General features: G+C 51.2%; 1 protein-coding gene across 2 annotated transcripts in view; it reads right to left on the reverse strand.

Annotated features, from left to right (window-relative positions):
- FXYD6 (FXYD domain containing ion transport regulator 6) overlaps positions 1–12,966 on the reverse strand; it is a 35,002-nt gene extending 22,036 nt beyond the window's left edge. Inside the window, exon 1 of one of the 2 annotated variants that reach the window (XM_066245731.1) lies at positions 12,671–12,966. The gene's annotated coding sequence lies outside the window, so the exon portion shown is untranslated. The remainder of the gene's footprint in view (positions 1–12,670) is intronic. The other variant, XM_066245722.1, reaches the window with a different exon arrangement.
- Positions 12,967–14,959: the final 1,993 nt, after the last annotated feature.

A 14,959-nucleotide genomic window follows, 5' to 3' on the forward strand; every position in this document is an offset into this window, starting at 1 on the left:
CAAGACCCTACCTACACCCTTAGGTATGTCAGTTGCCTCCTCCATGTCCCCTGCATGCCCTGGTCACACTGATGCTCCAAAGAGCAGAGAAGGGGGAATGCACCAGCGCAGAGAGTGGGGAGGAAAGTCAACAGACAGCTGCTATTCCTGGGAGCAACACCTCCTGCCCCTCCCTGGCCACAGGACAGCTGCCCAGAGGGAGACACAAGTTCTCTGCTGTGCAGGCAGCGTGTTGGACAGGGTTAGAAGCCCAAGGCCTAACCCTGGAGGGCCCTGGGCACCCACCCCTCTGGTCAGCTTGCCCCGTCTTTCTCCTAACCCAAAGTCCTTCAGAAGCCACACCCTTCCTCCAGGGGTCCCTTTGGTCTGTCTCTCTAGGAGGACTGCGCCCAGAAAAGCACAGGCAAAGCCAAGTGGAGTTATCCAAAACTGGAGTGCTGTGCCGAAGACCACCCTGGCCCTCCTGCCTCCTTGGATTTAGGGGAAGTCAAGGAGAGATCAGGACAGGGACTTGTCCTTCAGCCCTGGACCCTCATGTGTACCTGTGGCTGTCATAAGTGAAAGGGGAGCAACTGGGTTTTGTATGTTCCACACCCTTGTTCTGTGAAGGAGATGATGTTTGTGATGATGGTGTCTACCAAATATTTGAAACGGATATTACTGTCATTTCACAGATTAGGAAAGGTGAGGCCCAGAGTTAGGTTAGTTGCTCAAGGTCTCACAGCTACGAGTAGCATGGCTGGCACCCGCCCCTAATTTTGTACCAAATGCTATGCTCTTTCCCTCTGCGCTGCCTCCCTGGCAAGTGTGGCAATGTGTGGGAATTAAGGGAAATGGAAGTGCTGACCTGACTCAGGCCCCACTAGCCTCTCTGGGCGGGCGTGTTCTTACCCAGGGAAGAGAAATCAGGCTGAGAACAACCCAAATAAGTAGCTTTACAGAATTTCAGCATTCATATATCATTTTTCTCCTTTCCCAGTTTCTTGCCCAACTCTACTACATCACTAGGACTGATATTAGGGAAAGGCTGGGTGGAAGCCTGGAGCCCCTCAGGAGAAGGGAGGCGGCCTGGCCTGTCTGTCAGCCACTGCTGGGCCCCAGCTATTCTCAGAGCTGCCCCATCACCCCCATCACCCCTTCCCCTCTCGGCCTCCACTTGCACAGCAGCTGCCAAGCATCCCGCCGCTCTCCGCCCAGCAGAACACCAGTGCATTTATGCTCGGAGCTGGACGCTGTCCCAGACCAGCTGTAGGTGAGCCTGGCCACTAGAACCCGGCCTACAGGGGATGCCAACAGAGCAACACGCCCAGCAACTGGCAGCCGCCGTTCAGAATGGGCTGGCAAAGGCAGACCCCACTTTTCGTCTGGTATGGCTCAGAATTAGATTAGGGTGTAGAATGGAAATAAAGATCACCCTAATTCAAAAATACATCCACGTACACAATATTCTCCCAAGGAGAGATTTTTAAATTTCACCAAATGCTTCTTTTAAAAGGTAAATGCTTCCAGGGAGGGGGGTAGGTGGACTGAATGAGAGGTCAGGCGATTAGCAAACACACACACACACACACACACACACACAACACGTATACACAGACAACAACGTGGTGACAGTCAGAAGGAAAGGGGGTGGGGGAGGTAGAGGAGAGCAAAGAGGGATGGAATTGGGGACGGAAAGAGACTTTGCTTGGGGTAGCGGGAACATGATGTCGTGTACAGATAATTTACTGAGTTGTACACTTGACACCTGTATGGTTTTGTGAACTGGTATCATCCCAATAAATTCTATTAATAAAATAATAGTAATAATAAATAAATAAATGAATAAATAAATGGTAAATACTTCCGATCCTAACAGTTATTTATATCTTGGCCTAAGTTATTTTAATCAGATTGCTTTCCAGACAGCTGAGATCTCCTTATATTTAGGTGGAGAAATGGAGAGAAGAAAAGGGAGGAGAATTTTGGAACTATGTGTAATTTTGGGAAAAAACCAGCCCCATTATCTTTCCAGTCACCAAATTAACAAACAGTTATCAGTGGGCTACCACTGTCCAGGAACTTGGATCATCACTAAGGGTACCACAGCAGCACGGTCCCTGCTTCAGGGGCTGACATCTAACCAAGTGAGTGCTCCTTAGCAGACGGGTATGCTTGTGTCAGGGGCGGAAAGGACATGGCTCTGACCCCAGGCCCTGGAACCATGCCAAGGGGGGGGGGGCTGAAAAGGACTGAGAACCAGACCTGTCAACAACGGCGATGGGTCGCACTAAGAGTATTCTTGATGTGTGTGATGTAATAGCACTTTCCCTCTGTGACCTTCATCCCCCAACCAGGGGTCCCCAAACTTTTTACACAGGGAGCCAGTTCACTGTCTCTCAGACCGTTGGAGGGCCGCCACATACAGTGCTCCTCTCACTGACCACCAATGAAAGAGGTGCCCCTTCCGAAAGTGCAGCAGGGGGCTGGATAAATGGTCTCAGGGTCCGCATGCGGCACGCGGGCCGTAGTTTGGGGACGCCTGCGCCCAAACCTTACAGCCCAGTCTAATCATGGCAAACATATCGGACAAACCCCAACCGAAGGGTATCTTACAATATACCTGATCGGCCCTCCTCAGAACTGCCACGGCAGTCAGGACAGAAGGCAAGTCAGAGAAACCGTCAGAGCCCAGAGGAGCCTAAGAAAAGGTGACAACTACATGTAACGCGGTATGTTGACAGCGATCCTGGAACAGAAAAGGGACATTCGGTAAAAACTAAAGAAACCAGGATAATCTTTGGGCTTTCACGTCAATAAAGTATCAACACTAGTTCATTATATGTGTGAACAATAATGTAAATGGAGCCACTTCCAAATGGGAGTCGGAGCTGCCATCCCAGAGGAGCTGCCTTACCTGTCTTACCTCTTAATCTTCTGCAGTGTTTAGACTGGGCACAGGAGCCTTTCACCCGGGCCAAAGCTGCACTGTCTTCCAAACACCTGCTTGCAAAGCTAGCAGGAAAGCCGACACCCCGACAGTCAGGACTACCACCACCATGTACTACGTACACTAAAGAGTAACCAGCTTGTCTGCACCTATGGAAAGTCCTTCTTTCTACTCCATGCAGTCACTCCCCTCCCCTCCCCCTTTATTTTATTTTTTTGTATTTTTCTGAAGCTGGAAACAGGAAGGCAGTCAGACAGACTTCCGCGTGCACTGGACCGGGATCCACCCGGCATGCCCACCAGGAGGCGATGCTCTGCCCATCTGAGGCATTGCTCTGTTGCAACCAGAGCCATTCTAGCACCTGAGGCAAAGGCCATGGAGCCATCCTCAGCGCCCGGGCCAACTTTGCTCCAATGGAGCCTTAGCTGCGGGAGGGGAAGAGAGAGACAGAGAGGAAGGAGAGGGGGAGGGGTGGAGAAGCAGATGGGCGCTTCTCCTGTGTGCCCTGGCCAGGAATCGAACCCGGGACTTCTGCACGCCAGGCCGACGCTCTACCACTGAGCCAACCAGCCAGGGCCCCCCTCCCCTTTCTTATAAAAACCCTGCCTTCCCCTACCTGGGACACTGGGTTTCTGCCTGGTCAGTGCTTCCCGAATGGCTATTCTTCTGGATCTCAAGTAAACACTTGTTGTCTCTCACTTTGACCTTTTGCTCTTAGGTCAACATCTGTAACCACTGTACCACACCATGTAAAGTAATAGGGGAAGCTGTGTTTGTGTGTGTGTGTTAGGGAGAGGGTATATTGGATCTCTGTGCTATCTGCTCAATTTTTGTAAATCTAAAAAAAAATTTTTAAAGAGCTATTAAAAATAATTTAAAATTTTTTTAATTCCAGCCCTGGCCAGTTAGCTCAGTCGGTTAAGAGTGTCATCTCTAAAGAACAAGGCTGCAGGTTCAATCCCTGGTCAGGGCACACACGGAAGCAACCAAGGAATGCACAACTGAGTGGAACAACAAATGAATGCTCCCCTTCCTCCTCCTCCTCTCTCTGTCCCCCCTTCTAAAAATCAATAAAAATTAAGCCCTGGCCACATAGCACAGTTGGTTAGAGCACTGTCCCAGAGCACAAAGGTTGCCGGTTCAATTCCCTGGTCAGGGCACATACAGGAGCAGCTCAATGTTCCTGTCTCTCCCTGCCTCTCTCAAAAAAAATAATAATTCCATTAAAAACAAAAACAGTCCCCTACTTCAACCTATTGCCTTCCTGGAAAAGTGTGAAGCCCTGTGCCCTGTTCACAGGAATGCTTCTGTGATTCAGAAGCAAGGAGCCAAAGCCAGAAAAAGCTTTTATTTTATTTTATATTTATTAATTGATTTTAGCAAGAGAGGAAGGGAGAGAGGGAGAGAGAGAGAAATAGGGTCCATTCCTGTATGTACCCTGACTAGGGAACTGGGCATCAAATTGGTATCCTCTGAGCTTCGGGATAATGCTCTAACCCAGTGGTCGGCAAACCGGGGCTCCCGAGCCACATGTGGCTCTGTGGCCCCTTGAGTGTGGCTCTTCCATAAAATACCACATGCGGGCGCTACCTCGATAAGGAATGTACCTACCTATCTAATTTAAGTTTAAAATCTTTGGCTCTCAAAAGAAATTTCAATCGTTGTGCAGTTGATATTTGGCTCTGTTGACTAATGAGTTTGCCGACCACTGCTCTAACCAACCAAGCTGCTGGGCCAGGGCCAGAAAAGGCCGTTTTGTTTTGTTTTGTTTTGTGAGAAAGAGACAGGAAAGGAGAGATGATGAGACGCATCACCTTGTAGTTGCATCACTTTAGTTGTACTGATTGCTTTTCATATGTACCTTGGGGAGAGGGGCTCAAGCCAAGTGAGTGACCCCTGCTCAAGCCAGTGACCATGGGATCACATCCATGATCCTGCACTCAAACCAGTAACCTCAAGATTCTGAACCTGGGATCTCAGTGTCCCAGGTCAAGGCTCTATCCACTGAGCCATCACTGGTCAGGTCAGAAAAGGCTTTTAAAGCTGCTTTTTAAACAAGTGCTTTGGGCCTGACTAGGTGGTGGCACAGCGGATAGAGCATCGAACTGGGACACAGAGAACCCAGATTTGAAACTCTGAGGTCACTGGCTTGAGCGTGGAGTCACTGGTTTGAGCGTGGAATCATAGACAAGACCTAGAGGTCGCCAGCTTGAAGCCCAAGGTCTCTGGATTGAGCAAGGGGTTCCTTGCTCTGCTGTAGCCCCACCACCACCCACCCAGTCAAGGCACATCTGAGAGACCAATCAATGAACAACTAAGGTGCCACAATGAAGAATTTATGCTTCTCATCTCTCTCCCTTCTGACCTGTCTGTCCCTCTCTCTCTCTGTCTCTCTGTCTGTGTCACACATACACAGAAAAAGAAAAAAAAACAAACAAAAAACAAGTGCTTTGGGGCCAAACAGAGGTCACAGAGAGATCTCTGCTTTCCAGAGAAAAATGCAATTTGTTCCTTAGATTTGCATTTCAAATGTCCACTAAATAAAATAAACAATTAAAAACTTAAAACAACTGGCCCCCTTACAAAGTTCCAGTGAGGGCTAATAAGGTAACAGAACACAAGGCCTGAGACTGAGGAGAGAGCAGGGGTGATGGGAGGTGATGGGACTCACAATGGGACTCACAGTGGCTGGACACTTGACTGAATTCCCCACACCACCTGGCGGCTACTAGACAGCGAGGGAGCAGGCAGGGTGCCTCGGCCCAGACCTGCACTGTTACTGACACCTGCCAGGGCGGTCCCTTCCCACTGGGCCCTCTCCCATTGCTGAGGCTGCCCCACCATCCTTCACTCAGGAAGGGAGGCACAGACCCCACCCAGCCTGGCTGCACGGGGGCAGTGAGAGGGAGAAAACTCCCTTGTTACACAGCAGAGGACTTATTATTTTGATCAGGAGGTACCTCTACCTTTAATACAAAGTGACTTTGCAGGAAGAGAAACACAATCAGAAGAAGCAAATGACTGACCATGAAAAGAACAAGTCCCCTTCCTTAGAAAGGTAAACAAGAATTCACAAGTCACAAACACAGTCTCCCTGGAGACCCCACACTCGAGGGGCACAGCACTTGCCTCCACCCCACCAGCACTGCTGACTCCCCAGCCACTATCCCGTGGGCTTCTCATAACAGCCCTCAGCGGCAGGAGCACAGAGCAATATTGTGCGGCCAACTCCAGCCCAGGCCAATGACACAAGTTGCCCAGAATGAGTCAGGGAGCAGGACCCTGGCTGCTGGCTGCTGTCTGCTGGCACAGAGGCCAGGCCCCTGCCCACAAGGGGATCTTAGTCCAGTTCCAGGGAGTCTGGTTGGAGCAGACTCCCTGGAGTCGGCGGGAAGCACTGCACAGAAGCCCCAGGCCAGAGGCCAAGGAGGCTGAGCGGGCATGAGAGAGTCGGGCCAGGAATGGGATTACCTCCTCCACAGGTCTGTTAACAAAAGGCCATTCAAGAGAGGCCAGATAGACAGTCCCAGTGGCAAAAACAGAAAGAGCAGCTGCCAGCGCCAGACCCATCCACCCTACCCTACCCACAACCATACATACCACAGGAACCAGGAGACTTAGCTGGCCCCTTACACAACCTCTACCCAATGGCCCACCTCCTTGCAATCACAGCTCTGACCTCCGTGTTTGAGCCTGCAGAGTACTTTGCATATATTCACACTGTCTTGCTTGGGGGTGGGGGTGGCATGGGGATGAATCCTGACCCATGGGGCCTGCTACCTAGAAATCTGTCCTCCCCCTGGGTGGTGGGAGGGGTTTGCCCGACCTATTCTATCTCTACTTCGGGAGACACACTGTCCCCTCCCTCCTGACACATGCCATTATTTCCGCTATTCCCACAGAGCCAAGGCCCACACCACTTTACATGTACTGCCATCACGAGTTTGTGTGTCTGTCTCCCCCATCAGACCATTTCCTAGGAGGCAGAGACACATTCTAAGCAAGTCAGAATCTCTAGGACTTAGCATAGTAGCTGCTCAATACAGTAAATGGTGACTGACTGAACAGGTGCCTCAGCATCATTATCCCTTTAAATCATAATGCAATCTAAGCTCAGAACAACCTAAGGATCTGGATCAAATATCTAAGGAATGTTAGAACTGTCACAATGCCCTCATCCCCCACGTCCTCACTCTGCTCACAGCCAGGTCACAGTCAAATCCCAACCCAGAAGGCCGTGATGAATCAGTTCCCTCCATTGACTTCAGCCTTTTAAGCATCCCAGACCTAGGCTGGAGTCAATTCTTAGTTTTAGACTCTACTGAAAGAACTGGGCATGGGAACGAAGGAATCTACACCTTAAAATGTGTAGTATGCACCTGAGTAAGAGTGACATGCAGAAGACAGCGCTGAAGGACAAGTGGGTTTTCAATATCTACTGGTGAGCAAGGACTTTTCCCCACTTATGTTCAACTCACACATGCTCACTGGGCTTTCTCCATGTGCGAACAACAAGCCAGGCACTGTCTAGGGAGCAGGGGATGAGCTGACTTTGCTGTTGAAGAGGTGAGTGGGGAGGGAGAAGGGGTAAGAAGACGTGGACATAAGCAACTAAAATGAAAGCACTGTGGGCCACAGAGCTTTCAGGGGCCCGGAGAACAGAAAAGCATGTCCGTTTCCCAGGAATTAGGAAAAGCTATTTGAAAGAATGAGCAGTTGAGAGGCATCTCAAAGGACATTATAACCACAACAGAATGTCATTCTAATAACAATGTCATTGCTATCATTATCATCATAGCAGCTAATATCTACTGAGTGTTTGCCACATGCTAGGCAGCTTGCAAAGCATTCTATAATGCTCCCCCCTGCTCAATGCTCATACTTATTTGACAGATAAGAAACAGTCTTAGAAAAGTTAAGAAAACTAGGAAGTTTTGTAATTACCCAGATCAGAGCCCAAGTGTGTGCATCACCAAAGGCCACCACCACCCAGTCAGCAGGCTGGAGGGAGAGAGCTCATTCCAGATGGGGCCTGAGCACAGGCAGAGGGGAGGACATGCAGACTGGATGACACCAGAGAAGGTGCCTAGAGCGTAGCTATAGCCAGGTCACAGAGGGCCATGAGTGCCCGAGCCAGGCACCTGTCCTAGTGAATAAGCAACGGAGAGCCACAGAGGTCTGACACAACGGGACCCAGCCAGCCCAGGAACCCAACCAGCCCATGGGTGGGAAGATGGATTGGGATAGAGCAAGTAGATGGGAACAGCCCATCACAATGGTCGGGCTGAAAAACTGCGGCTAAGTGAGGTATGAGGGTGTGTGAGAACCTGTGAGCATGCGCCCATCTGTGTGTTCAGTCTGCTAGATTATGTATGTGTGTGCAAGTGTGAGTGTGCACTGAGTGAGGGTGGGGGACCTTGCTGTTGATGAAGAAGGTTGCAGAGCCTTCCTGGTGGGAAGTGGGGTCAGGTAAGCAGGGGGAAGGAGGAAGGGACTGGACAAATTACAGTAATTGGTCTATTTGAGCAAGAGGGCTCTGGTGAGTGAGAAACCATCATCTCACAGTTCTTTTGGGCTCACAGAACTGGCATACCAGAGGGACTCAACATTTGTTAAAATGGCCTATGAATGAATTTAAGATCTTGGCCTCAGGTCTCTTCTGAGGCCTGGCTTTGCCCCTCTGCTGCGTGAGGGTCAGTCATTCCAGCTGGACCCTCTCTCATCCCTGCCCCCTCCACCCCTGACCAGATCTTCTGAGCTGGGGCAGCCAAATCCCTGGGCCTCGTGCCCCTTTGCCTATCTTTCTAATGAACTCCAAGCCAATTTCATACTTTCCCAGGTCAAGTTTTCCCCTGCACCCTCCTATTCCAAAGCAAAGATGCTGCCAAAATGGCCCCAAGCTTTTGTCTGCACTGGAGAGATGCTGCTTCTCATCAGGGGCAGAGAGAACTGACCAGCACCTCCTGTCCCACTCTCGAGCTGGCCAAAGGTTCTCCCTTCGGAGGATTTCACAGACCCACCAAAGGATGGACTTGTGTCCCATACTCCCCAGAGGAGGCTTCTTTCAAGACTCGACTGAGTCCCAGCCTTCATCCTGGTGGAACAGACCACGTGGACCAGTGTCCGGGAGGGGCTGGTCCCGCAGCCCAAGAGCAGAATACTTGGTGTCAGTTTCCTGGGCACTTTGGTGTAAAGGGAGGCTTTCTCCGGAGTCAACAGAGACCAACCCCTTTCCTGCTCAGCTGCAACCCTGTTTTACAAAATAATGATTATAATTAGAAAACTAAAGAGAAAAGGGATCTCTTTCAGACTGCATAATCTTACAAAAATTTAGAGGAAAAAAATGCTTTTTAATCATGGAATCTAAATTCCCTCCGAAAAAAAAAACATAGCAGTATGGACAGTCGAGGAAACAGATGCAGAAATTGAGGTCTAAAGTCTTGAAGGCTTTCAACTGCTTAAGATCCTTCTAAGCAATTTCTGGCAAAGGCCCAGTTTGCATCCAAAAGAGTATCTGTGAAATAAATGCAGTTACCCTCGGGGCAAAGGCTGGGTGGTTGCCTCCAGGCTCATAGCCTTTATGCTATAGGCTCTGCCTCCTGGGGCTGGGGCTGTCATGACTATTTTATATCCTGCAGGGCACTCGGGCAGAGGCAGGTGGGTAATTTGTTAGACAGTGTGTCCTGGGGGCTCACTGGCACAGTCTGCCTGCCATCCAGATGGCAGCCACCTAAATCCAACAGGGCTCCAGGTCTGGTAGGTGAGTGTGTGCTCTGATTTATGAGCGATGTAGATGGTCTGGCTCACCTAAGGCTATAGGAGTTTCCAGGATCTAGGGAACCATTCCTTTTTGCCACATCCTCCAAGAAAAAATAATGAAGCAGGGTCCCCACCCACTAGGGAACCCACAATTTGGAAGGGACATACCAGTCCCCAGAGGATTGTTGTGAGAAAAGAAGGCAAGAGATGTGAGACAAAGAATGTGAGGTCACAAATCCTGGTGGAAGAGTCAGAAGGCCCTAGTCACTAGTGCAGGGATCGGAAACCTATGGCTCGGGAGCCAGATGTGGCTCTTTTGATGGCTGCATCTGGCTCACAGACAAATCTTTAATAAAAAAATAACGTTAAAAATATAAAACATTCTCATGTATTACAATCCATTCATTTCCTACCACTCATGTTCATGGTTGTGGGTGGCTGGAGCCAGTCACAGCTGTCCTCCGGGACAATACCAAATTTTTATTGAATAATGCGTAATGTACTCAGGTCGTTGTATGGCTCTCATGAAATTACATTTTAAAGTATGTGGCGTTCATGGCTCTCTCAGCCAAAAAGGTTCCCGACCCCTGCACTAGTGGGTGTGTGAGCCTCAATTTCCCATCTGAGCCTCAGTTTCCCCATATACACGATGTCCTGACTGGATGTTTCCTCAAGGCCCTTTCTGGATCTTAAAAATGTAGGATTCTAAGGTCAGGGACTGTGTCCTCCTCACCTTCATGTCCGCAGCAACAAATACATAATAGGTACTTAAACCAGTTCACTGAATGACTGAATTGAATGGGCCCTCAGTCAGACCAAAGATCTCAAGGAGGCCAGGAAAAAAACTCTGGCCTTCAGCGCTCCCACCTGATCATCACAGAATCCACAGGTCTTTGAAAAGCCCTGCAATCCTGGAGCCCTTTAAAAACTTGCTTCCTCTCTTAGCTGTGGCTGGAGGAGCCAAACAGGAAAAAGTGCCTGGGGAAAGAGGGGGAACTGGCCCCCACACAGGAGGTTGCCTTCTTACACTTTGTGAACTCCCCTGGCTCCTCTCCTTCCTGCTTTCTGGCTCCCCTCCCCTTCCAGGCCCTCTTTCTCCCTTTGTCTCCTCTCCCAGCCCATCCCTGTTCTCCTCGGCTCTCCTTGAACAGTCCTCTTTGCTGCTTCCTTTGTGGAGGCTCAGAGCCTCTGCTGCTCCCAGGTTGCCTGATCCACCATTATGCAGGAAGACTCTGGGGCTGAGGAGACTCCTAGGACAGTCCTGGAGCAGAGCCTCGAGCTTTCTGGGGGTGGAGGTGAGGGTGGGGCATGGAGAAAGCAGCCGAGGAGAGACCGGCCTCTTGGGTCTAGCACCCAGGAGAGGGGCTCCCCTGAGGGGGATCTGAAGTGCATCTCTCTCTATCGTCCTCTCAGGGTTCCTGGGGAAATGTTTCCCTCTGGGCCTCCTGAGCCTTCCCCTACACACCAAGACAGGAAATGTCCTATCTCTCAGCTGAGATTTATTTAGAAATACTGCGTGTGTGTGTGTGTGTGTGTGTGTGTGTGTGTGTGGTGTGTGTGTGTGTTGTGTGTGTGTGTGTGTGTGTGTTGTGTGCGCGTGCACGTGAGCTTGCGTGCGCTTGCATGCAGGGTGTATGGGTAGCACTGTGCCTGGTATGCTGTGGTGAGATTTATATATGGTATATCTGGTGTGTATGAGTGGGGGGTGTAGTATGATGTGTATGTTTTTGTGTTTGGATGTTTGGGGTCTGTGATGTGTAATGTGGGGGGATGAGTGGAGTGGGTGAGCGGCCGTGTCAGTTTGGGTGGGAACTAGCTATGCAGGGTGCCCTACCCAGAGAAGCTAGGGGTAACCAGTATTTAGGTAGCCATGTTGGGGGGAGGGGGAAGATATGAAGCTGAAGAATGGGCAGGAAAAGGAGGGAGGCAGAGAATTAAAGAGGAGTTTCCATGGCAACTACCAGGCAGGTCACATGCAAAAGGCTAAGTTGCGGGGAACATATATACACATCCACACATACACAGTATGAGGGCATTAGGCCCCTAGAGTGAGGGTCCTTTAAGGGAGAACCAGCTGCCCACCAATCCATTTCCAAACCTGAAAAGCCAGCCCAGCCTGAGAGCACTGGTCAGGGAGACAAAGGAAGTGGAGACAGAGGCCACAGGGTGGGAGAAGCCTTGGCAGCATCAGCCCCCCACGTCTGGAGGGTGGCCAAAGGGGTCTGGGCAGCATCATTATTCCAGCACAGCTGCTCCCTGCTCCCTGCTCCCCCCCTCGGGTGCTTTTTCTACCAGCCACCACTTGTAAGAGCCAGAAGCAAGCTCCAAGAGCCGCGGGCTGCTCTTCCAACTCTCTATGGAAGCTCCGCGAGACACAATGGGGGAGGTTCTGCCAGGGTCAGCCCTGCCAAAAAGGGGCTGGGCAGGAGGAAAGAAGGGAATGGGGAAGGTGGGTCTGGGCCCCCTAGAAAACATCGGGACAGGATAAACAAGGAGGTAAAAACTGATGCCGACGTTCTCATGAATCTCCTGCCCTGGAACCCCAGCCCTTCCTTACCACCCCCCAACGCCCTGCCACTCCCCAAACCGGCACGTCCCATTTTGTACTGCTCGTGTGTCCACACTCACATCCAGCCATCTCCCCAAGCTCTGCTCGGGTGTCCACAGCTTCCCAATAGCAAGGAGAGGACTCCCCCTGGATAAAGGTGGTGCAGCCCTTTCCCCATCTAAAAGCTAGAGCCCCCAAGCTCCAGGCAGCAGCGAGCACTTTCCGGCCACTAGCTTCACCCTCGCGGCCACAGCCGCCTTCCTTCCGACGCCCACCTCCCTGCACCCCCCGAGTTCTGCGGCCCCAGTGTCGGCTCCGGGGAAGACCGCTCGCCCCCACGAAACCAGCAAACCCCGCAGCTCCCAGCGCCCGCGACCAAGCCCCACCCGCGCTTCTCCCTCTAGGAAGAAGAGGAACACAACTTGGCCGCTTACCTGCACAGCGCTGTCCCCTCCGAGACGACCCAGAGGATGTAGCGAGTCCGGAGAGGCTGTGAGCCGCGGGCTTGGGGCAGGGCGGTGCGAGAGGCTTTCGCGGTTTCCCGCCTCCCCTCGGCGCTGGGCTGGGCTGGGCCTGCCGGGCTGGGCTGGGGGAGTAGCGCGTCCTGCGCGGGTGGGGACGGTGGGCGGGGCTTCGCGGGCTGCTCCGGAGACCGCCGCCTTGTCGCCCGCCGGGGATGTGGGGGCGCGCCCGTGAGGACCCCTGTAGCCCGCTGCCGGCCCGCCACCTTCCGCGAGCGGGAAGGGACCCTCTCAAAGGGCGGCCACCTCCAAGGAGCAACAAGAGCCTGCCGCCGAGAGGATGGGCCGGCGCCAGAGCAGATTTGCCTCCAACTGCCGCCTTTTGATTTTACCTCCGGTGAGGGTAGGAAGGGAGCGAGACAGACACAATGACAGAGCTAGTGTCACTCTAAAATAGTAAACGGAGGGGATCGGGAAAAAATCAGATAAAATAACCCAGCACCAGACACAGCAACCCACGTTGGCAGTTCAGGGACATGTGTAGCAAATGTGCACCATTCATGTGCACACGAAGGGTTGTGTCGCGCGCCCGCCCGTCGGCTCTGGTTGTAGTTGGCATTTCAGCTAGAGCCACGTGGGGTGCTGGGAGCGGGGCGCTCAACCCTAACCGCAGATTTACTGCCCAGAATCCTCCCCTTTTCAAGAACCCTCAACCTGGCCCTGCCAGGTGTGTGCTCCCTGTCCCCACTCTTCAGGGTCCAAATTCAAGATGAGAAACTACATTTGAATATTTAAATTCTAGCCCTGCACAATTCAACCTGTGACTTTATCTAGAGCCTCAGAGAATGTTTGCTCCCAAATGAAAATAGCTACAAACCAGTGACCTCCTGGGAGGCTTAGACTAGCCTCCGGAGTGAGTGCTCAGTGAGCTGGCTGTCACCTGGAGGAGCGAGTTTGTAGGAAGGGAAGAGGCCAGGCAGTGGCAGAAACCACAGAAACACAGCAAGGGCTGGCCACCCAGCTGGTAGCCAGAAGGACATGCTGCCTGCCATGAGGCTGCCCAGCCTGAGCCAAGATGGGGTCAACAGGATGAGGGGTGCCTGGAATGTCCAAGCCTGGGAAGGACCCCAGCAACTTCATTATAAACTCCAAACCCTGGGAGGATGGGTACTGCTAGGAAGAGTCTCAGCCCTACCTCTTAACACCTCAGCCTTGGGCCTCCATTTTCTCATTTGTGCAGTGAAGGAGATGGTCTAGTCCGAAGCCCCTTCCAGATCGAACTCTACATAATTTGTTTTAATAAGTGGTCAGGTCTCAAAGCCTCAAAGCAAGAAATATACATAAATTCAAGAAGGAAGCCATAAATGGCTACTGAAACAATGGGGTAGCTACCCTCAGGGAGGCCATGAGTAGGTCAGCTCTGATATATGTGACTTTACATAGTCTGAGTAATCTTTGTGTCCCTGCTTTTCTTCTATAAACTGAGAACATTTACAATGTCCTTCTCCCTTTTTTGCTGTAGATGAGAGATCAAACCATGCTACTTGCTAGGCCTGTGTCCTTGGGCAAGTAGATTAATCCCGTCCAGATGACCTCCCTGTTGGCCAACTCTCTGTGTTTCTTTTTGGAGTTTCTGCTAGTGAGAAAACATCAAACCCAGGCTTTGCAAGCTTATTAGGGAAAGAAAAGACCAAGGGTCAGAATCCACAGCTGAGCCACCTGTTAGTACAAGCCCATTTCCTGCCAGGCAACTGCGAGGTGTTTGGCCACATTACTTCCCAGGTGCCCCTGCCTGACACTACTGACCAGCCACAGGTGGCTGAGGGGTACCAGAATCTACATTCACAAAAGGAAAGGTAATGACTTGCCTCTCAAATGTTATTTCCTCCCAGTCCACCCTGGGGCATTGCTGAAAGAGTTTGGGGTGACGCAGCTGTGCTGTCACACACAAGCTTGTTCTAGAGGGAGTTGTGTCTCTTCAAATGGGAGAAGAAACACATTAGTCCCTACCCTGTGAAACATGTGGACATGGGTAAAACAAAAGGTCACCAATTGTTCCATCCTTTCAACAGATATACTAACATGAGGAGCTACTCTTCACTGAGCCCTGGGCCAAGCTCTGGGGTACAATGCTAAAAGGAAAGACATGCTAATAGGCGACATAGATATTAAATAGTCCCATGGATAAGTGTGTAATTAAAAGATAGTTCAAAGCCCTGAATGAGGGTGTAGCATTTGAGAAGTAAGCTGAAGGGTCAGGAG

This window comes from Saccopteryx bilineata, chromosome 1, assembly GCF_036850765.1.
Source record: "Saccopteryx bilineata isolate mSacBil1 chromosome 1, mSacBil1_pri_phased_curated, whole genome shotgun sequence".
NCBI lineage: Eukaryota > Metazoa > Chordata > Mammalia > Chiroptera > Emballonuridae > Saccopteryx > Saccopteryx bilineata.